The sequence below is a fragment of the Eubalaena glacialis genome, chromosome 6 (assembly GCF_028564815.1).
Source record: "Eubalaena glacialis isolate mEubGla1 chromosome 6, mEubGla1.1.hap2.+ XY, whole genome shotgun sequence".
NCBI classification, from domain to species: Eukaryota; Metazoa; Chordata; class Mammalia; order Artiodactyla; family Balaenidae; genus Eubalaena; species Eubalaena glacialis.
The window spans coordinates 27,760,999-27,784,718 of record NC_083721.1 but is presented as its reverse complement, the minus strand read 5'-3'; the positions used below and the strand labels follow the sequence as shown (position 1 = coordinate 27,784,718).

Genomic DNA, 23,720 nt, shown 5'->3' with positions numbered 1-23,720 from the left:
GGCTGCTGCTCTTGGATTTCTCTTCTTCCAGTGCCAGAATCACCTCCCTGCAATACTGCATGTGGAACATTCCTAATCCACATTTGTTTCTCCCAGGACACTGGTTCCTTGGGGATTTGCCTACCTAGCTTGATGGAATTATTCCAGCTCTGCTTTCTTTAGGGTAGTATTTCTCCTTCATTTTATCTAAATAGAGAATTATATTAGCTAAACATGATTAAATTTGAGATATGAGTAGGTACATTTCTGGTATCTGGTTTTGTTACAGTTTCTTATGGCCTATGCCTCTGCATGTAACATAGTGTTTTAATGTGACCATCTTTTAGTAGCTACAACTCCTAGGAAAAAGTTTGGAAGCAAGTTGTTTGAAAGAGACAGGTATTTAAGTTCTTAATTCAATTAGTAACTCATAAAGTCTGTACTGATGAGGATGCAAACAGCCTTTATAAGCATTAATTTCATGAAATGAACATTTTGTAAAAGTGAATGTTGGGTTTGTAGATCCTTAGACAAATCTTCACTGTCGGTTGAATTTATTTAAAGAGCTTTTCTGGTCACCTTTGAACCTCAATGATTTCTCCAGATGTACAGAAGTGAACAATGTAAAAATCTTGCTGTTTCAGCAGAACTGATTCCAGCTGGCTGGGAACTGGATCTGCAAGTCATTGGTTACAGCTGTGTTTCGATTTATGTGATGGTTGAAAAAATAAATTACCCGATTAGATGGCTAGAAAGAGGACTCTTTGTTTAGCCCTTGTGTGGGGACTGAAAGTGTTTATGGTGCTGTTTTCTACGCAGTCTTTGCAAAGTAAGCTGGACAAATAGACTTATTCAATGCTCCTAAGAAATGTTGCATATTCAGCTTTAATTCTTTGCTAAGGAAACTTTTTTTTTTGTATAATGCTGTCATCCAGCAAATGTTTTAAAGGTCTAGCATTTAAGAGAAGCAGTAAGTTTTCTGTCCTACTGAGCACTGCATTTAGTAATTGAAAAGCTGTTTCCTTTTAGTGTGTGCTTTAAAACATGTCTTTGTCAGGCATACGAATTAAAATACATTTCTCTTAAATTCAAAGCTTTATAATAGCAAAGTATCCAAACATAAATTCTAATTTAACCATTTTCTTTAATGGGTTATGTCTCATGGCACATAAGAGAAAATTAAAGTAGTAAATAAAGAAATATAATCAAGCATTACCGCAAAAAATTGACATGTCTGTGAGCCACTTAGGCTATGAGGGGTTTGAATTTGTGACTATTTTTGTTGTTATCTAAGTAAAGATTACAGATAAGAGTAGGAACCGTATTAAACAGCATGTAACTTTTCAGGTTAGTAAAAGTCAAAATGCTAGGACCTCTTGGAGATTGAGTGTTACCCTCCCAAGAGAATTAACATACTAATATAAGATTGTATGAAGTTTTTTTTTTTTTTTAATTGTATTCCAAGGTAGGTTTTCTTCCAAGGTAGGTTTTTATAAAATCCTTAAAAGGGACAGAATTCTCGAGTGAACTTGAAAATGAGGCCAAGCACTTGATCAGGTGTTATAATGTCCACCAAGTCAATAGCAATTTAGTGTGGGGAATACCCAGGAACATATCATTTTTTACCAAGATTATTCTTTAACCATTTCCTTTCTTAGACTGAGATATGTATTATGGAATTTAAGTGATGCAGAATGAATAACCATAATGTAACCAAAAGGAAACAAAGGTGGGATTGATCTGTCTTGAATTAGCAGACAGTTTTGCTGTGTCAGGCTATTTTTCTGATCAATGGAAGTATACCCTCTAACCCTTAACAAGTCAATGCAATTGCTTGGAAAGGATGGAACAAAGCATGAGAATGCAGGATACACTTGAACCTTCACAGTTCAGAAATATTTAAATGATGTTTATAATGCTTTAAGTATTTTCCCCTCCTTCCATGTAATGGTAGCTTCTTCAACATACATTGAAAACCTATATAATAAGGTTCAAGAGTATGCTGTAGTGGCATTCTTCATGAAAGAATATATTTTGAAAAGTTACAACTTGTCTCATAGTACTTATACTTCTAAAAGTGTATTAATCAGGAAACAATCTCCATCACTTAGCATGGAGACAACAAAGTGAAAATTAAATCTTGAAAAAAAATATGTATGATTGTGTGATATTGTTTCAAAATGAACACTAAAAATCAGGAAATGAAATAAAAGTATCTATAAAGAGAGAATATTTTATTTAAGATAACTTACCCTATCATTTGTGTTCCATTCCTGCCTATCATGATCAATGGATAAAGTATTTTTTCCTTATGTTAAAAAACTTACAAAATTAGCATATTTTTTCATATTGAAGAAAACTCAAAATCTAGAATAAAAGTGATTATGAGCAATCAGAATAATAACTATCCATTAATAACTTTACCTCACCTAAGTTAGGCAGCATTCAAAATGAGTATTTTTTTAAAAATCAAAAAAGGTGTTTTTAAAGTTTTTGATAGATGATAGAGATTTTTAAACCTATGATTCACCTGATTTTCTGATATCTTTTTTTTCCTCAGATTTCTAGAACCCACCTAAGTAGTTTTATAAACTGACATATTTTAGCCTGAATTTTAAATGCCTTTTTAAAGCTAAAATATGTCTCTTCAATCAATTAATCCTAGATTTGTTTAAATCCGTGTAGGCTAATTTTTATCAATAAGTTGTCCAAGGAGACTGTGAGTTCATCTCCTTAGTGCATGTACCATAACAGTGTATATATATTTTTCTAAGACTTAGAAAATTACTACCTCCCTACATCTAAAATAAAAATATTTTATATATTGTTTCAAATCAATGAAAATTTAAATGTAAATAGGGTAATCCACATAAAAGATCTAATATAACATTTTAATATTACCATATTCTGCAGCTAAGATGAAAGGTTACATTTTTTGAGATTTAATTATTAGGTGAGATATCACAGGGACGTATGAAGAGGATTTATCATTAGTCTTTCTGGAGATAAATGCTACTGGACAGTACTATAACGATTAAATGATGCAATTATGCATACAGACATCTAAATAGTAGGTAGTAATGACCAACATGTGTTTCCAGTTTTACTCCCTTTCATTGCACAAAATTTTAGAGCTGAATTAGGTCTTGGTGATTAACCGAGTCATCTCTCCTAATTTTAAAGATAAGAGAACTAAGGTTCCAAGAGTTAAATGACTCATCCAAGACCATAAATTTTATTATTTACCAAATTGGCACTCAAACCAGTTACCTGACTCCTAGATTACTTCCCTTCCAATTTCGTTTGAAAGTGTTGTATATAGAACATAAGGAAAATAGTACAGTTGGCCCTCCAAATCCGTGGGTCCTAAATCCACAAATTCAACCAACCACAGATCAAAAATATTCCACCCCCCTCTCCCAAAATTCCAAAAGTTTCCAAAAAGCAAAACTTGAATTTGCTGCATGGTGGCAACTATTTACATAGCATTTACATTGTATTAGGTATTATAAGTAATCTAAATATGACTTAAAGCATATGGGACCGTGCTTATGCTTAAAGCATAAGCAACCGTGTGTCGGTTATATGTAAATACTACACCATTTTATATAAGGGGCTTGACAGTTCCTTATATAAGGATTTTGGTATCCCCGGGGGTCCTGAAACCACAGATACTGAGGGATACTTGTACTCTTCCATAGTTTGTTAGCTAAACCAAGTTATTATGGCTCCTTTGCCATAGTATTCAAGCTCTAAATATGACAGTAATTCTGAAGTCGCTTGATCATTTCCACCTAATGTCCCATCTTAAAAAGTCAAGATTAATTTTTCATTCTCTCATCTGTTAGGAAGCACATCAACAGAGCAGAAACATTCCTTTATTGTTAGAACGTATAAGCCTGCTAACTATTGAAAAATACTCTTCTGGATTGCAAGATAATTTGATATGGCATAATTTTTTCCCATGGTCTCCAAATTGCCCCTCATTATTATACCCTACCTTTTTCCTGAAAGAGAAACACTCCACCAGCATCCTCAAGACTATTTGTTCATGTGTGTGGCTGTACAACAGTCACTGTCATTGTCACTTCCCCCTCAAGACCTCCCTCAAGTTCATGTTCTTGCTCCAATTACCCCTATCTCAGACTTGCTCTCCTTCTCTCGTCTCTCTGGTGTGGCTTTGAATGTGGTCCCCTTGTGGATATTGATGACAGACTGGATTGGCAAGTGGGTTACACACTTGGGGAAAGCAGGGGGAAGGAGAAGGGGAGAGGAAAATGGGGGGAGGGTGGGAGAAAGAGAGAGAGATTGGTATAGAGTGTTACAATCATATACATTTTCTAAATAGAAGAATGAACATTAGATTTCACATGGCAGGGTCTAAAGGGTCATCCTTGAAAGGAAGAGAAATCTGTGTGATTATTTTTCCATGTTAGTTGTGATGCTCTGCACTTATATATCAAAAGAGAAAGAAAAAAGTAATTTTAGGTTGACGAATAAGCGTTTTGCATTACAATCCAAAAGTGTCCGAGTTAAATACTGAATCATCCCCTACTCCAAATACTAAAATACTAGAAGAAAAGATGTCAGGTTTTTTCTTGTTGAAAACCAGCTGCATCATTCACCATGAAATTTTTAAAGTAATAACTCATATACACTTATGTTTTACTTTATTTTCATTTTGCTTAAGATAATTAGTTACAGAATCTGATTGATAACTCAATATTATCTTACCAATGTCTACACACACACACACACACACACACATACACACACCTGTTTTTCTTTAATAGAAAATTCCCAACCAGGTCATCCTAGTTCACTGGCATCTGATTCTTGTCTCCCCTGCCCTTTAATTATTCTTTTCTCTTTTTAAAAAAGGAAGAAAATGGTGTAACCATACTTGTTATTGCTCTTAACTGCAATTTTTTGCTTATATGAATAGGATTTTTAAAAATTGCTTTTTCTCTGTATTTTTGCTACTCACACTACTATTACAGCCCTTCTTTTTTGAAAATAGAAATTCGTAATATGGGTTGTTTGACACCCAAAAGAGCATGACTCTCCTTTCTGGAAAGGTTAGACAAATAAGCATCTGTCAGATTTATTCGGAGACTTTAGTTTGAGTATGTTTTTTTGTCTTCTGATGGTTTTGTTATCAACTACCTTAAGGTTCATTTCTGTACAACCCTTCCCCTTAAGTAATCTTACATATTTCAAAACTATTAGTAAATAAAAATATTAGATGCTCTTCAGTCAAATGGAATTCTCATATTTTAGATCTTCAAATAAATCAATATAAATTCATCCTCTTAAAATAGACTGGAATGAAAGTATTGCGGTACAGTGACCAGTTATGCTATAAACTTTCACAAGGACAGTTTAAGTTAGCACTGTCCAATAAAGCTTTCTGCAAGGTTGGAAATGTTTTATAGCTGTGTTGTCCAAAATGGTAACCACCAGCTACATGTGCTGTTATACGTTTGAAATATGGCTAGGGCAACAGAGGAACTGAATTTTTACCTTATTTAATTTTAATTTTCATAACTACATGTGGCTGGTCGCACCTTATTGGAAAGTGTAGGTTAAATAAAGCAAAGAAAATATGCAAGTAATAAAAAAACAATATATTCTGCACATCCATGAATTTTGAGTCAAAGTTAGAACCGTAGATCATTTTTTGTCCTCCATCTTCCTTATCCTGAACCTCATCAATGTTCTTAAATATGATTCCCATAATAACAATGAGTTCAAATGGCCTCTCTGAGAAAAGATCCCTTGCCTTAGTAGTAAGGTAGAAGGCAGGTTGTATTAAAGTATTTCAGAGCAGTCATTGCTTCCTTTAACTTAATACATCATTTGATATACATCCAGATCTATCTTAGTTATTTTTTAAGTTAACGGAACAAAACTCGAATAACATATAAAAATAATTGATCTAGGAAGACCATACTTGCATTGCTTGCTCAAATTAAATATAAAACAGACTGAAAAATTTACTTCGTAAATAGTTTAGCCATAGTCAGAGTCTCATTTAGGGATGTTTTAGTATTGATGAATGGAAGTTTAGAATAAGAACAGACCTTAAACCCATGTCTATGACAGACATAGTTGAACTGATTGATTACATCTTCTTTCAAATAAATATTGATTTAATCAAGTCTGGATTCCCATTGGCCCAACGGTGGTCTTGACAGAAGCCTGGGCACTTGAAACTGGCTCACCTCTGTCTGGATATAAATATTTTAAATGCCTGGACATTTATAATTATTATTTTTCTGCAAACCTTTACTCTTGATTTTCTAACTCGCTTGGTTAATGTTTTTATGCCTTCTATAAAGTTACGTGTGTATCTGTCTCTGTATGCAATAAACAGAGATAGCATGGAATAGGAAAAAGAAAGTTGTATTTGCATCTGTTGTTTCTGATTCGCAGAGCTGGGAGTGAGGTGCTTAATGCAGGCAGTCCACAGAGCTAAGATATCAGTAGGCAGCTTGCTGTAAGCACATTTTCAATTATTAAAACAGTCGACATTTTATGTCTGATAGCCATAGCGAGGTCACAACATTAATTTATCCAGAGTATTGTGGGCAACTGTCTAGAAAAAAAAAATAGCATAAAGGACACTGATGACGCTGGAGGGAGAAAGAAAAAAAAAAGATGGACCTGAGCAAAGAGACTTTAAGAGATGACCAGTTTAATACACACACGTAGAACAGGAAGGATGAAGTCAGCAGGCTTCTCACTGTTACCAACAATAAGTATTTTAAGCTATGCTGTGCATGCATTAATTTCTGTTACAGTTTTTCATTAAACTCTAAGCTTGAACACTATTCTGGAATCTTTGGTTTCTGAAATCTAATTTCATATTTCATTTGTTGCTTCAGTGCTCAGTGATTCTTTGCTCTTTCCTCTCCGTCCCTTTCTTCCCCTTCTCCACCTTTCCCCTCCCTCTTCCTATTTTCTTCGTTTTCTTTTCTTCCTCCGCCTCGTATTCTTTTCCTTCCTGCCTTTCTCTCTCCAGCGAGAGTGTGTACTTAATACCATGCTTCCTCCGGATGCCCACTTCTTTATTTATTTGTGTTTTTTTGTTTTTGCACTTGAGTTTTTCCTTTTCTTTCCTTTCTCTTTCAAATCAGGAGCCTGTAGGAGCTGATGATAGAAATACGTAGCCTACTGCAGATGCCTCTTTCTCTTTATGGGTTGTGTGATGTTTTCTTTGGAACCTCTGCAAATGATTGTCCTTCACGCTTGTTGCCACAGTTCTGTTGCCAAACTGCTACCTTAGTTGGTCCTGCAGTGCCGCAGTGCATGCTGGGATCTGTCTGTGTCGGTAAACTGAAATTTCTCCAGCACCAGACAGCATTAGAGTTGGCTTGAGAATTGTCGTACTTTCCTTTGTATGTATTTCTTGTATGCTGCAGAGTCACTGATGGCTGGCTCTGTCTGGCAAGTAATTGAGAAATACCGCTCGTGTAGAAAGGAAAGGTAGGCAGTTTACCACATTCTATCATTAAAGGCAACAATTGAAGAACAAAGGAACTGGATAAATACGTATATACTGCTTTTTATGTTATGAAACACTGTAGTACAAACACGACTGTGTTCAGCCAAAATTTTACTTCCTTTTGTAACAATGCACATAGTAGATTGTTTTCACATATGTACACAAATCCATGTTTTACGTAAACATATATTTAATTATAATATTTATAGCCTGCAAACATTTCTTAGTCTCAAAGACTTTCACATATTCGCCAACATGGCTATTTATTATTATTTTTAAGAGTTCTTAAATCGAAAAAGTAAAAAATATACTAATATCCTGTTGGTTGATTTCATTCCAGCAAGTTAGAATTTCAACACAGTTTAAGTCATATCGATGATTCAGATCCTGGCAGGTCTTGTAATTCCTGTGAAATGAGAGCACAGCTAATACAAATATTAAGCAATTATTTTTATTAAAATCAGGTTTTTTTTCGTTATTCAATAGAAATGATTGATCTATACAGATCCACCGAACTCATCTGTCTCTTGGGCTGCTTGGGGGCTTCATATAAAAGTGCAAAGGCTCTTTTTGCTCTTTCATCAGCCGGGGAGGGGGAGGATGGGGGGGGAATGAAGGCATAGAATAAAGTCTAGGACTGCTAAAGAATTGCTGGCATTATTTTTCTATCACGTGTGAGCCTGGCTGCCTGCTTCTTGAGGTAGTGAACCCAGGGTGAGACTGTGTCGGAGCCTGTTTCCACAACTGTATTTGGATATCTGTGTTATTGATCGCGGGGGAAAGGGATGGGTATCCAAGTGTGAGGGGAGGGGAGGACCAACTGACTACTGGCTCACTGAAGCACAAGACAGCTTCTTCCAGAAAGATGTAAAACAACTGAGACATAGCCACAGAGGAAGTAGAAAGGTGGAAAAATAAGGAGACCCTGGAAGAAATGAAGGCTTTGGGGGCTTTTCCTTTTCACTCCTTTTCTTTCTTTCTTTTTTTTTCTTCTATCATCTGACCTGCAAAGGCTACAGTGACAGCGTCATGCAAATACTGCAGTCCCGCAGGTCTGGGAGAGGGTGGATGCTAGACTGAGTTAATGTTAATGATGAGCGCAGTGAAAATACCAGCCGCTGCCACCCCCTGCACACAGAAGCGCTCTGAGTCAGCATCAGATGCTTTGCCTCGCCTCTCGCTGGGTGTCTGTATGCCTGTGCGCGCGCGTGCTCGCTCGGGCATCCGTGTCTAGCCGAGGGGAGGGGGTGGCGTGTGAGTGCGTGGAGGGTAAAAGCCAGTCAGTCAGTGAGAAGCAAAGGTACGTTGGAGAGCAACTAAAATCTGACTGATTTCCATCTTTGGAGCATCAGATGTATTCCCTAAGGAGGATGGGTCTCCGTGATGGGGGTGGTATAATTATGTTAATGTCATATTTATGGAGGGGTGAGATTTTTCATTCTAATAATTGGTTGAATGCTATGGTCAAAAATTGTAAAGCCATATTCAGTTTTAACGAAAAGCATGGACTTATATCTAAGGACTGTTTTATTTTTTGCTTTTTGTGAGTGCTGCTTTTTTGTTTTATTTTTTTTTAACTATTTACTATTTTAAGCCATAACTGATTCAGTATGGAAAATCAAACGATAAACAGAAAGAGATCTTATATAATGATGCATTACATCATGGAGCAGAATATTTAAAGTCTTAACAAGGCAAAGTAAAGATCTGGACAGAGGGTCGGGGGTGGTGGTTGGAAAGGGGTGTGGTACTAGGGTGGAGGAGGGGGCCAGTTAGCAAATATTTTATTCAGTATAGCTTTCCTTGCAGCTTACTTGGAAATGGATGATTCACCTGTTCTACAGGAAAACATTCTAATTCTTTCCGTTTTTGTTTTTTCCTCCTCTTTTCCCTTTTAAGATCAACCACTTCAGAAGAACCAGATTCCACTTCTGTGGCCAGGACTTTTATGTTATGGCTGGTCCGATTGTTTTACCCTGCGTTCTATGCTACTAAACCTTGGATCATTCCTAAAGTACAAATTCTGTTCTCGAACCACAAACAAGGCTAAAAGATCGGAGGAAATTCAGTGAATATGCAGGATTGGGGTTGTGTATTTTCAAAAGTATTGAGCTTTATAATGCAATTGTTTAAAAGTAGAGTCTCTTTTTTTCTTATGTTGCCAGCATTTTAAGTTACGTGTTTATTAAGTGGCATTGCTCAAATAGCTACAGAGTATGCATGGAAATATTGGCTGTCTGAATAGTTTGGAGATTCAAAGAGAAATAGCAAGCTTCAGAGGTATTAAATTATGACATGCAAAAAAGTTTTTGTTTTATTCTTAACTGCAGCAGTGTATATTTAAATTAGAGTTAAAGTGTTATATGTCCTGGGCCCACCTTACAAGTTGTGCTGTATAGATGTGTAATGGGAAGCAAAATTTCAATTAGGGTCCCATTAACTGGCATATAATCCTTCTTTAATGTAACAGAGGTTATGGTGTTGCTGTACAAATCTTCTAGAAACAGATTTTAACCCATTTTTGGTCTCTTTCTTGGATCTAATGGAATGACTCTTAACTGTACATTATCTGCATTGTTTCATACATTCTTCATTATTTTAAAGTCTGAAATTAGTCTCTAAATGGTTGTCATGAATATTCAGCTCATCCTAACTTTATATACCATATATATATTTCTGCATATGTATTTTAATTAGTATTTAGAGGAAAAAGTTAACTGAACCCAACTGTAATTTCTAAACTAGCCTTATTACTGGAAGAAGAATTCTACCGCATCAAACCAGACTTTTCCTAGTCCCTGAGACCCTAACTTGTGAGGTATTTTAGTAACATCACAAGTCAGGCTCTTGGGACCTAGGCGGAGGGGAACCAGCAGCTTTGGACCTTATTGATTGTCTGCAGTTACCATCAGAACAAAAGAACATACATAGATTCTGCCTAGGAGAAATGAACAGTGCTCTTCTTTATAATCAGCAATGTTTTCACCATGACCCACCCCCCAAAATACTATTTTCAGAAACTGTACTCTAAAGTGATGACAGAGTGCACAGAAATAGCGTTTGTATTATAACAACATATATATAAAAGCAATATAAGATATCTGTGTAAGAAGCAAAATTAAATACAAGTGTTTTTAAAATGCTTCTTTTGGTGTATTTAAGGTGGCTAGCCTAAGAGAATAACTCCTTAGTTAATAATGAAGAGAGTGGTTTATATTTGTAACTTTTTTCATATGCATAGAAATATATACATTAGCTACTTAAATAAATCCTTTATGTTTTCACACAACTATGGCTGAGAATATGTAATGTATAGCTATAATCATGCTTGAGGCCCAGAAATAAAATCATTTGCCATCTTCTTTATTTGACCCTATTAGATTTTATACTGATTTAAGAAGAATGCTGCATTATACTTAGTATTTATTGCCAGAGTTTTTTTCAGTCTTTTTAACCAAACAACATGCTTTATATGTCTTATTATAAGACATTATCTTGTTATAAGAGTTCAAGTTATCATAATTAGCAGAAATATAATACCTTTTAATTTTTGCATTTTACTTGGCATATATCATGGACATATGTGAGATAAATTAGTAAACACCACCTATGAAGTCAGGCTGCTCTAGTTCATCTATCAACTGAATCTGAACTGCAGACTTTTATGAGAATTTTAGTTTTATATGAGGTAACTATTTCAACTATATCATGTCACATTTGAATATTATTAGCCATTGCCATATCAAATGTGCTTTTTTGAGAGCAGAATTATACATTAAATCTACTTTTAAATTTTACAATAATGTTGCAGATAATAAGATTCAAAATGGAGATGAGAGATTTTCCATAATAGAAGAAACAAAATGATTTCATTCTTTAAACTCTATTGCTTTACAGGGGTACTATAAATTATATATATCTTCACATTTTTAAAATAAATTTCTGAGTGTATTTTAGAATACTATAATAGAGTCTTTGTTCACCTTTTTATTGGACTTGTTAGAATTACTTATGATTTGAAGTATCACAGAATACAAATCATCCATGAGTTATATTTCCTAAAAAATTGATGTTACAATATCATAAACATGTTCCTCATCTATGAAGGCACATAGAATGTGTTTAAGCATATATCCACCCTGTATCTATTCAGATTCTTTACTTATATCACCTGTTTCATTTATTTAGAATCTCTGAAATTTTAAGTGTGTGTATGTGTGTGTGTATAAACAAATGTTTTAAAACTTCAAATGAATGGATATAATATAAACCGTAAAGTTTTGGGTAGTATTTATTTTTTACTTCTTTTAACCTTATTCTCATTGTAATCAAGCATTTTTAAAAGCATAAATTTCTCAATACAAAGAACTCTATGTATATGTATCTACAAGTACACAGAAACTTGATTATATTTAATAGCCACGTTTACACAGCAGATCAGAAACTACCTCTTATATAAAACAATATCACATACAGGTATATGTTTACAGACACCTGTATGTATAAGATGTTCCATCAATTTAGTTCCAAAATAATGTAAGGGATAAATGTTTGTTGGCTATAGTGATATCAAATATAACTATTTCAAATGCAAGATTTTTTTATGTCATCATATTTATGAACCACAATATATATTAACTTCTGTTTCATAGTCGGAAGATACCAAAGCTAGATTTAAAATGCAATTGTGTTTATTTTCCCCAAAAACATATATAAAATATATATCTTTTACTAATCGTCATGCATTCTCTGAACCCTCTGTATGTAACCTTCCGATCTATGAACTATCTTTTCTGAGAGCGTCATTGATAAAGCTTTTCTCTTACTCCATAAAGGTGAGTAGAGCTATAAGTGGGTAACTTTGTTTATATAAATTACTTTATGCTGTATATGGATAGATGGATGCCACTTTTTTCTGCATTTCTATCTTAGCTGTCACAGGATAATATTGTTTGGGGGCTGTATAATATGATTTGGAAAATCAGATCATGCTAAGCTTAAAATAAAGGAAGGATCTACAACAAAGAGCAAGAAAATGATGTGTTGCATACAAAAAAAAGCAGTGATATTAACAATTCGATGGCTTCATGGTTAGGAGACCAGCCTGAGCCAGACGCATATATTAAAGGCTGTCTGCTGCCGATGTGAGCTTGCTCAATGCGGTGGAAATGAGGAATCACCTCCTCTCTGACACCAGCTTATTTTTACATTTTAATTCTGAAATAGAGAATCACTGTTTTACATAAATATACTAACCCCTGCTTGATTCTTTTCCTTTCTCACATTGTTTGCTAATTTACTGTGAACTTCAAGTTCTACTTTTTAAAATATCATCACTCACCTTAAACATCTATCAAATACCAATGAAGTAGTAGTTTTTCTTTTGTCTCTTTTATATTGCTCTGTTAATATTGTTATACTCATGCTTTTAACTTTTAATCTCTGTAAGGAAAACAGCAGTTTTTCAAAATGACATTTTTTAAAGCCATTTAAGGTCCATCAAGGAAGCCACTGCTGGAATTGTGCCAAATCTAAATATGATTATATTTCATTTCAGTGTTCATGGGGTCAATATCTTTCTGAGTATAGAAGTCCTTAACACTTTAGTGTTCCAGTGAAGCTGCAGATGAGGTGTAGAGATATTCTCAAGTCATTTAAGCATTAGGCTACATAAATAATGTCAAGGAAGAGGTATAGGTATCTCAGGGGAATTACAGTACAGGTTAATTACTAATGAAATTACAAAAGGTATATACTATCTTAAATTCCTTACGTTCAAATGGACATGCTGGTACATGTGCCTAGGCTTGGTTTAATTCACCTGATAAATATTTAAATGGTTTTGCAAGTTGTCATGTTTGGATGAGTTTTGAGAAAAGCAGTACATAAAGGGTTAGCTAACGCCGAATTTTCTTGCCATTTACACATGCAGAGCATAGCCTACATTTCGGTAGGCAGCGAATGCAGGCATCATTTTGATTACTTGGATTCTTTTGTTGAATTTCTTACTAGACATTGAACTTAGCACTCAGGTCCCACTGATCCTTTAGTGACTGTATTTGGAAAAGGAAAACAAAGTTCCTAATATAGAGAAGTTTTCAAATATCCTGAACGTTTCTAAGCATTTGAAAAACAGACTTGTTAGTGCAGCTTTGCAAATACATAGGTAGTATGTAGAAACTTAGGTGCTATCATTATCTGTCATCTCCATCTCTGTATTTAGTTTTTTTATCTATCAGTGACCAACTATACTCTGAGGCATTATATGTATATATATTAATATATGTTAACATATGTACTTAATATATATCAATATATACACATGAATATATAAATTAATATGTATTAATATATACATTTTATATATTTACATATTCTATATATATATATATCTTAGTTTTTTTAAACCCTTGGTAAAAATAGTATGAAAAGTGAGACTTTGTCATAAACTTATCCACAACATTTTTTCAATGAATTAGCTTCTATTTTCATTGAATGTTGCTTTTTCCCCAGCTTTATCAGATGGAGTGTATTACTAGCCAATAATATTAACTTGTATGTAATGTCTTACTTGTGGAAGTTTGAAAGCAGATAGAACTTTTTTATTTTAAACATCTTTATTGGAGTATAATTGCTTTACAATGGTGTCTTAGTTTCTGCTTTATAACAAAGTGAATCAGCTATACATATACATATATCCCCATATCTCCTCCCTCTTGCATCTCCCTCCCACCCTCCGTATGCCACCCCTCTAGGTGATCACAAAGCACCGAGCTGATCTCCCTGTGCTATGCGGCTGCTTCCCACTAGCTAGCTATTTTACATTTGGTAGTATATATAAGTCCATGCCACTCTCTCACTTCATCCCAGCTTACCCTTCCCCCTCCCCATGTCCTCAAGTCCATTCTCTACATCTGCGTCTTTATTTCTGTCAAAAGCAGGTAGAACTTGAAGGTAATTGAGATTAAGTGAATTTGAGATTAAATAGTGTTATATAATCAATCAGCTGATTCCATGCATATTTTATAAAGAATTTAAAAGTGAAAAATTTTCATATGGTGAAATAAATTTTTCCTTGTATCTGAGGTAAGAAATGTGATTTTAAGTGTGTTACTTTAATAATTAATTCCTGAACAAATAAAAACTAGCGTAAAAATAATCATGGGCTATATCTGTTAGGTCAACTAAATAAGAATCATAACTCCTAGGTTTCATCTCGGCCTTTTAAGGTTTCTGGGGTGCTTTGGGTTCTTTTATGTAGGTGGATTTAACCATTCCCCTTTTCTAACAAGTTTCTTCCTCTCTGTTGGTAGGTGTCTGACGATTTGTGAGCACCAAATGGCTATTCTGTGGAGTCATCTCTCCTTGCCTTTGAATTAGCTTTCCCTTGGCCATGAGTCAACATCAATATTTTATACATCCAAATTGGTAGGTCTTTCTTGAAATTCTTCTATGTATTTTTCTGGACATATAAGTGAATTGTGAGAAATTAAATGTACTTTGTTATTTATGGTCTTTCCAGTTTTCAAACATCTTCACTAAGAGATTTGGGTGATGTTGAAACGTTAGCCAATGGAAGCACTTGGTTTTGTAGGATTTAAAAATGTAATGTCTTTCTCATGGTAGACTTGCTATCCTTAGCGGTGAGGGGGGAACCGGTATGTGGCTAAGTTATTACTCTGTTAAACCTCACACTGAAAACCCAGCCCGTGCATTTATAAACCTTGGGGAGGATTCTACATTAGACAACATATTTTGTTGCGGGGGGTTACACCACAGTCGGTTCCCTTCACTTCTCTCCCTTCCTGACACCCCCTCCACCCAACGTGGAGCCTTTTCAACTTCTTCAAAGAATTAGGGAAAAAAAGTAGACTCTTTATTAATGGCAGAAAACAAACTGGCTGCTGGACTTCAGAGACAGCCTTCTAATAATAAAGCAGAGTAGGCACTGCGACAAAGAATTCTTGAATGTACTAAATATATAGGGAAGCGTATTTAAATTCACCAGAGGGGCTTAGAGGACAAGCAGCAGAAAGTTTAGAATTCAGTTCAAGCCATGCCAGAAAATGAAAATGTCCCTTAAAAAGGATTTCTGAAACAATTGTTCAAAGACATGTCAACTTTTAAGGTTCTTTCTAGAATAATGAAATCTGTACTTTAATTTCTGTGGTGATTTTTTCAATTAGAAAGGAAAAGTGATTAACAGGATATCAAAGGAACTGTGTCTTATGTTTAAAGAAAATGTGTTTTCTTTCCGTAGGGTGTGCTCTAGTGAGGTCCACCAAGTACACTGACGAAGATCGCCCAAATATATACATGAGACAAAGAGATGATGTATTTTTTTCAGCACTTAGATGCATCATAATGGAAACCCTCTTCCTACTTTGGAAGAAAGATACTCAACTTGTATGTTCTCTCTAGTTCCTTTCCTCCCATTGAATTTTATGACATATTATTTTAAATAAATGTAATGAAGTAATTCTGAAAGAGTAAATTGCTAATAAATAATAGGACTATGTGTTGCTAAATTTGAGAGATAAAAAAGATGATCCCTACCTTATCTCTTATTGACTTTAGAAAATGCTCTTACACTTTATAAGACTTGCATCTATAAGAAGTACCACATCTATAAGAATGTGTATTTTATTAGTCTTAACGTTGAGATAAAGAACTGCTTATAAAGTTTATTTAAAGGCCTTTATGACTTTGACTCAGGGAGGAAATTTCTAGTGGGCTTTTTCTTAATGTCTTCTTGTAGAATTAACATAGATATTAGAAAAAGATTGTCATTCTTTGTCTCAGGGATTACAGGTTGTAAAGAGGATGGAAACTTGGTCTCACTAGTGACACATCTTTGTTGCCATTGAGGAAAGATTCTACTTGAGAATGAAACCCACGTGAAATTCACCAATTCATAAATACAACTTATTACCACAAAATAAACTGTTGAATCATTCACTCATCCATTCACTCATAAATGTAAATTTAACATAAAAACGGAATTCAATGAATTAAGGCTGCATAAACACATGGGACCACTATGGCCGATTAAGATGTGACCATTTAACAAAATTTGATTGACTTTAAAATGAAATGTCAGATATGTGAATATTAGTTATAGATGTTAAATATTTAATGATAAAAAGTAGTTGTTGCCTTCAATAAGTTAGATGAAGCCTGATTCATAATTTACCAAACAATTGTACTGATTTCCACTTAAGTATTAATGACATTTTAATATCAAGGACTTCAGAGGACTTAATGATTGATCAATGAAATAATCCAAGTAAATGCCTTAGCTCAGTGCCTAACACCAAGAAAGTACTCAATGAATATTAGCTTATTTCTTCCTGTTTGGGTTTTAGTATTTGCTTTTGCTAAACAGACTATTTTTTTCATCACCCAAATTTACTGGGTATACACTGTCTCAAAGGTGAGATGCAGACACCATTAGGAAATCATTTCAGCTCCAGGGAACTCACAAATCACTTATTATAAACATCTTTATCAAGGGTTTTCTGAGTGTCAGCTATAGGAAATAAAAAGAGGAAATCTGCTCTTAAATAGCTTATGGTCTACAAAAGATATCTTTCACTTGTCCGACACTTTTTATCGTTTTTGTGTGCCTTAGCCTTTCATAAGTTCTGTAATTTGGAAGTTTTATTCTTTTTTATATTTTATAGATTAGCATTTTATGTGGTTTGTCCTATTTTCTAGTTATATATGCGATAACTTATCTCTATATTTGAGTTGCTTTGGACAAGATATGGGATACTATTAGGATTTTTCACTGCCGAGATTCTGGTCATGTTATTCCCTATACTATGCAAAGGTCTGGTGATTAAGAACCATAGATAGACCATGAAAATATTAATAACTGTGGTTTATAAAAATGGCACTTCCAGAATAATTGGACCAAAATGCAGTATTTACATATGATTTCATTCCATCTAAAAAAAAAAGCCATCATTTAATTTCTTTTTTTTTTTTAACATCTTTATTGGAGTATAATTGCTTTACAATAGTGTTAGTTTCTGCTTTATAACAAAGTGAATCAGCTATACATATACATATATCCCCATATCTCCTCCCTCTTGCGTCTCCCTCCCACCCCTCTAGGTGGTCACAAAGCACAGAGCTGATCTCCCTGTGCTATGCGGCTGCTTCCCACTAGCTATCTATTTTACATTTGGTAGTGTATATATGTCCATGCCACTCTCTCACTTCGTCCCAGCTTACCCTTCCCCCTCCCCGTGTCCTCAAGTCCATTCTCTACGTCTGCGTCTTTATTCCTGTCTTGCCCCTAGGTTCTTCAGAACCATTTTTTTTTTTTAGATTCCATATATATGTGTTAGCATATGGTATTTGTTTTTCTCTTTCTGACTTACTTCACTCTGTATGACAGACTCTAGGTCCATCCACCTCACTACAAATAACTCAGTTTTGTTTCTTTTTATGGCTGAGTAATATTCCATTGTATATATGTGTCACATCTTCTTTATCCATTCATCTGTCGACGGACACTTCGGTTGTAAAAAAGCCATCATTTAATTTCTTTAAAAAAAAGTCAAATTGAATATAATGATATTGATCATGCAGAGTTTCATAAAGCAGCAATTACAATAATTAGTCAAAAGATCCAAACATTCTAATTGGGCTATTCTCTGGGAGTTAATAAAATATGCTGAATAAACTTGGACTTTTTAGACTTTTGCATCATAAATGCTACCATTGAACTTGAATAGTGAAGCAGAAATAGAAGACCAAAATTCTAATACCACTTTTACCACTAGTTATCTTTTGGGACTGAACCACTCTCCTTTTCACTTTTAAAATTTACAACTGATTTTGTAAAATTAAAATGTAAGGAAAGATGATTTTAAAGTGATTTTCAGGTAAAAAAATCAGTGTATCATTAGATAGTTGGATATTTTTCCATCCCACAGGGGACTTCTTGAGTCAAGTTAGGAAAGACCTAGCATTAGTTTAGATCACTACATTAATCAGACTCTTTCAGTAGCAAAAGATCAAATCTTAGCTCCAACTAGTTGCAACAAAAAAGGAAGCTGTATGTACATCATCGTCTCCTCCTCCTCCCCCTCCTCCCCCTCCTCTTCCCCCTCCCCCTCCCCTCCCCTCCTCATCCTCCTCCCCTCCCCCTCCCCCTCCTCCCCTTCTCCTCCTCCTCTTCCTCCTCCTTGTTCTCCTCTTTCTCTTCCTCCTTCACTTGCTTCTCCTTTCCTCCTCCACCTGATTCTCTCTCCCTTTCCCTCTCAATCTGTCTCTCTCTCTCTCTTGCTCTCTTTTTCTCTATCTCCAATGTGTTGACTTCATTCTCAGGCAGTTGACCTCATTCTCACATTCTCTCTGTCTGATAGCCAAGATGACCATTGGGAACTCTAGACATGCATCATACATCATTCCTAGAGCTTGTGACTCCAAGAGGAAAAAATAAAAAGGTTCTCTTCATCCCTACATCAATTTAATTTCCCTGAAAGGCTTGATTGGCTCTGTTTTGGAGTCACTTCTCTGTGCATTTGAGAGTTACTCAGATTGGACAGCCTGCGTAGGGAGGCGGTACAAGAGTCACCTAGCAAGATTAATGTCAATGGCAGAAGGTGAAAGAAATTCAGAGGAAAAACTGTAACAGGGCTTCCAACAACCACTACATATTTCTAAAGTGCTTAGCATAGTAGTATGTTATAGGCTTCGGTCACATATGTTTATCTCGGTAAACTTAGTGGAGCTGGTCAACATATAGGCAATATTAAGTTTTTTAGCCCAAATGTGTTCTGTACAGCTTTGTAACTATAAAACATCTGCAGCAGCAAATCTCAATCTTGAGTAACATGGAGATTAATTACATTTTATTAGCATTTTTCATGATCATTTAATATTTGGCATACATCAGGAAGTCAATATTTGGACTCATTTAGGAATTTGTCATTTTAAAAATGATTTAGGATTATTAAAAATGGGAGATTGGTATAAAAGGGATGGTGATTATATTTTGTAATCTAGTGTCTATCTCAGCCACCATATGTTTAGGCCATTCTGTTACAGCAAATTTTATATCCTTTCCACTTTTACTTCTAATATTATAATATTAGGGAGCTTTATGTTGCTGATTCTTGAAGGTATTTTATTTTGGTTTATGAGTTGGTTTCTTTCTCTTTTACTGTCTTTAAAGATACATATGTATGTATATGTATGTGTATCTATATAAAATATTCTAATTGTATAAAATCAATACAATGGCTATAATTTTATACAGATATATTTGTATATATAGTTATATATGCATTCATATAATACACATATATATAACTACATCTTTACATAAGTATAACCATTATGTGATTTTATATAATTTGAATGTCAGATCCTTATCCTTTTCAGCACTATTTTTTATCATGGTATGACCTGGACAATTTTAAACATTTTACTACCACGAACTACTATTTAGGGATCTTCTTCAATGAGAAAAAGATTAATTTGCTATGAATAATGATTCTCATGCAAAACATTTTGGGTTTTTGTGATGCAGATGAGCAATGCTATATAATTTAGAAAGTATGAAAATTGATTTTAACATTCACAAGTTTTCTTCCTAATTAATCAAATTACAAAAGTATGCTGTGGTTTCCAGTATATTAAAATAAGTTGTCATATTTGGAATATTCATTTATGCTCCGTGTTTCTAAATGTCTGAAATATACATTGCCATAAATAATGTTTATTATTTATTCTGTGGAAGTATGATACCTACTTCCTCCCACAATTCTTGTTTATTTCCCACAAAGTAAATCTTCCAGATTGTATTTTATCTTTATCTTATCAAGATACAGAAAAAAAGGTTAAGGTTTTAGTTAAACCTTGCTGATTGGTTAAGAAAAGGACGGCTGTCATCGGCAGCCTTTCCAGACACTGGACCGTGGCTCCAGACAGTCAGCTGGTACTACTGCTTTGTCTCAACTATAAATCAGTCTTGTAATGGCCAAGGCTGACACACTGACATTTTCAAGAAGAGTAGAAGACCTGATTTGAATGGAAATCAATTTATTTCACAAATCTTTGGTTGCTACTCTGAGCCTTTTCTTCTTGTGTCTTCTTGAGACTTATTTGGGATTTTTTCATGATCATCAGAGGATTATTTGAGTTGTTATATATTTTTTAGCTGTAAAAACCACATTCTTACTTCCTTATTCAATCTCAAGGTGAAAACTTGATTTTTTAAATTTTATATAAGAAAAAAAATCACTGATAAGCCAGATTTTATTTTAACCACGATGTACTGATAGTTTAAAAATGTGGCAGTAACAACAATTGCCATTAGTTTTGCAGAATTTTTGTAAAGTGTTCTGTGATTTAAACATATAAGCTGTGTCTCCCGCATTGGCAGGCAGATTCTTAACCACTGTGCCACCAGGGTTTTAGCCCTGGTCCTGGAAGATCCCACGTGCCGCGGAGCAACTAAGCCATTGTGCCACAGCTACTGAGCCTGCGCTCTAGAGCCCGCAAGCCACAAGTACTGAGTCTGCGTGCCACAACTACTGAAGCCCTCGTGCCTAGAGCCCGTGCTCCACAACAAGAGAAGAAGCCACTACAATAAGAAGCCCATGAATGACAACCAAGAGTAGCCCCTGCTCACCACAACTAGAGTTATCCCATGCGCAGCAACAAAGACCCAATGCAGCCAAAAATAAATAAATTAATTAATTAAAAAAAAATACAAGCTGTGTACACACATACCCAGATTAACCTTTGATTATCTAATAATACATAATGTCATTTATGGAGTGATTTTGAACTTCAATTATAAGAGGGTCTCAAGCCTAGAATGCTCTGAAAAGTATTTGATTTATACTTTTATATTCTTGCACATAAAAAGTAGGTTTAAGGATTATAAAGTCAGTGAGGAATAGCATGCATTTAATTGTATTACATGGGTCAAGCATTAAATTCTGCCTCAATGTTTTTGACCGAGTGGCATAGAAAAAATTCCACATTTGACTAATGTGAAAAGTAGTTCTATATAGATCTTTTAGGAACTTGGCATTGAATGTTAAAAAAATTTTTTTTAATTAATTATGCTGTTATGTCTTCCACCTTTAGGAGAATGCTGCAATTTCTTTAAAACCACAGAGGGGGAGAAACTTGTACTTCCTTAGTACTTTTGCTTGCTCCTTCAACAAGATTGATTTAAACTCAATGAAACCTTAGATCTTTTAAACACAATTATTAATCGAGAATCTGAGCATCACCCCTCTCTCTTGTCAAGTATGAAAAACTTACCACAATGCCTGGCAGTGATTTCTCTTTATCATCTTCATTATTAGTCATCAATTTTGTCCCAAATCTCACTTCTAAACAAGAATATTCTTTGATTGCTAAATTCATTATTTTGTAATGCTCCATGAACAAGTACAGTTGTAGACAGTTGAGGAGACTTTCAATCCTTAAATCTTTTTATCCACCCTTCTGCTCATCCATCCATTCATTCATAATCTATACAAAACAAGACCCTACGCTAAGTATGTGTAAAATACAAAATGAGATTAGAATTCCTTCTTCACAAGATATTATGTTCTTATGAGAAAATAAGAAAAACTAAAAAAAAAAGTTATCAAGTCAGAATGTGACAGATCCAGAAGGAATATACAAACACAATGTTTTTGGGTTTGGAGAGGAAGTATTTATGTTGGTTGTTGAGAATCAAGGAAGATTCCCTAGAGGAGGCTGCTTTTAGCTAGTCTGTGATAGATAGGATTTCTGGAGGAAATAATGGCTGGATTTCAGGAAAAATATGCAGCATGTGCAAATGTGTAGATGCAAGAAAGATGGGCTGTGGTTAGCATTCAATTTTGTTGGAAGATTTGGTGCATTTTTATAAAATACCTATTGAAGTGTAAACTGAAGTCAGTTTAAGGAGGCCCTACAATGGTCACAGGGGCTCTTCTGGTAATTGTGTAGTTTTACAGTGTGGCAGGCACTGGGAATCCTTTAAAGATTTGGGGGAAGATGCAAGATTAATCCAAAAAGTCAGTGTAACTTAAGACCTCAACCCAAGGGACATAACAGAACTACTCAGAAAGACTTATGAAGATACACCATTCTTCCTACCCTGGTACTTTTCTGACTCAGTATGTTAGAAGTCGAGCCCATGCAGTTGCATTTTGTAAAAGCTCCTAGATGATTAACACCCCAATTGATAAAGAGTTGGGTAGAGAATGTTAAACTGTGAAGAATCAGGGATAATTAGACATAGGAAGAAACAAAAAAGGAGATCTAAACCAAGGATTCCTAATCTGAGGTCTACCATGTTCCCATGAGATTATAAGATTATATGAAATATTTTGAGTGGATATTCATTTTTTTTGGGAGAACAATCCTAGTGTTTATAAGACTCTGAATGGAGACTAAAATCACTCCAAAATTAAGAACCACTAGGAATACTTAGTGTGAAAAGGAGAAGGTAAAAATGAGAAATCATGACTGTATAATTAAGACAATTTCATAACCTAGTATATTGCATGGGGATAAAAATTATGGCAGGTAAGAAAGGAGTAGAAAGTGACAATAAATTTTTCCTCCTTTTGACACTAGAAGAATGAGAATGATGATAATCCTTCTGTGAACCAGCATCAGATCCCCCCTGGCTCCTATTTCAGTTAATAGAACTTTGATACCATGCATGTTGGATTCATGGTGTGAATGTGACTCCCAAAGGTAAGATATCAAACAAGTGATGAAAATTTTGGAGGTGATTACACAGCTTTGAAAATCATTTTTATGGAAAGCTGGTCAGGAATCTAGGCTTCTTCTATCCTGTTTCTCTCTTTGACTGACTTTCATTTCTCAGGTAATCTCAAAATGACCATTGAAGCTAGACCATGTTGTTTTTTGGTCAGTAGGAATAAGAAGAGAAAAATAAGGACACTACACTTTCTTCTAAAGAAAATTTCTGGAATTCTTATACATACCTTCCCCCATGCCCTAGAACTTAGTCAGCAGGTACACAAAGCTTTTGGGAAATGGGTGCATGGAAATGTAGACTTTCTTCTGAGTAGTCATTCATCCAGCTAAAAATCAGAGGAAAGAGAGGAGAATAGATATTGCAGAAAACTAGCAATCTCTGTCATAGTATCTCACTAATAATTTTTAAGCATTCAATAACTAATGAACAAAACCATAATATAGAGACATTTTATCTCAACCTTCAGCCTAAATAAAT

The 23,720-nt window shown here is 34.7% G+C and overlaps 1 long non-coding RNA gene across 3 annotated transcripts in view; it reads left to right on the top strand.

Annotated features, from left to right (window-relative positions):
* LOC133093209 (uncharacterized) overlaps nucleotides 1-23,720 on the top strand; it is a 214,930-nt gene that overhangs the window by 167,817 nt on the left and 23,393 nt on the right. For all 3 annotated transcript variants that reach the window (XR_009701250.1, XR_009701249.1, XR_009701251.1), the window contains 2 exons: nucleotides 14,800-14,914; nucleotides 15,747-15,892. This is a non-coding gene — a long non-coding RNA (uncharacterized LOC133093209). The remainder of the gene's footprint in view (nucleotides 1-14,799; nucleotides 14,915-15,746; nucleotides 15,893-23,720) is intronic.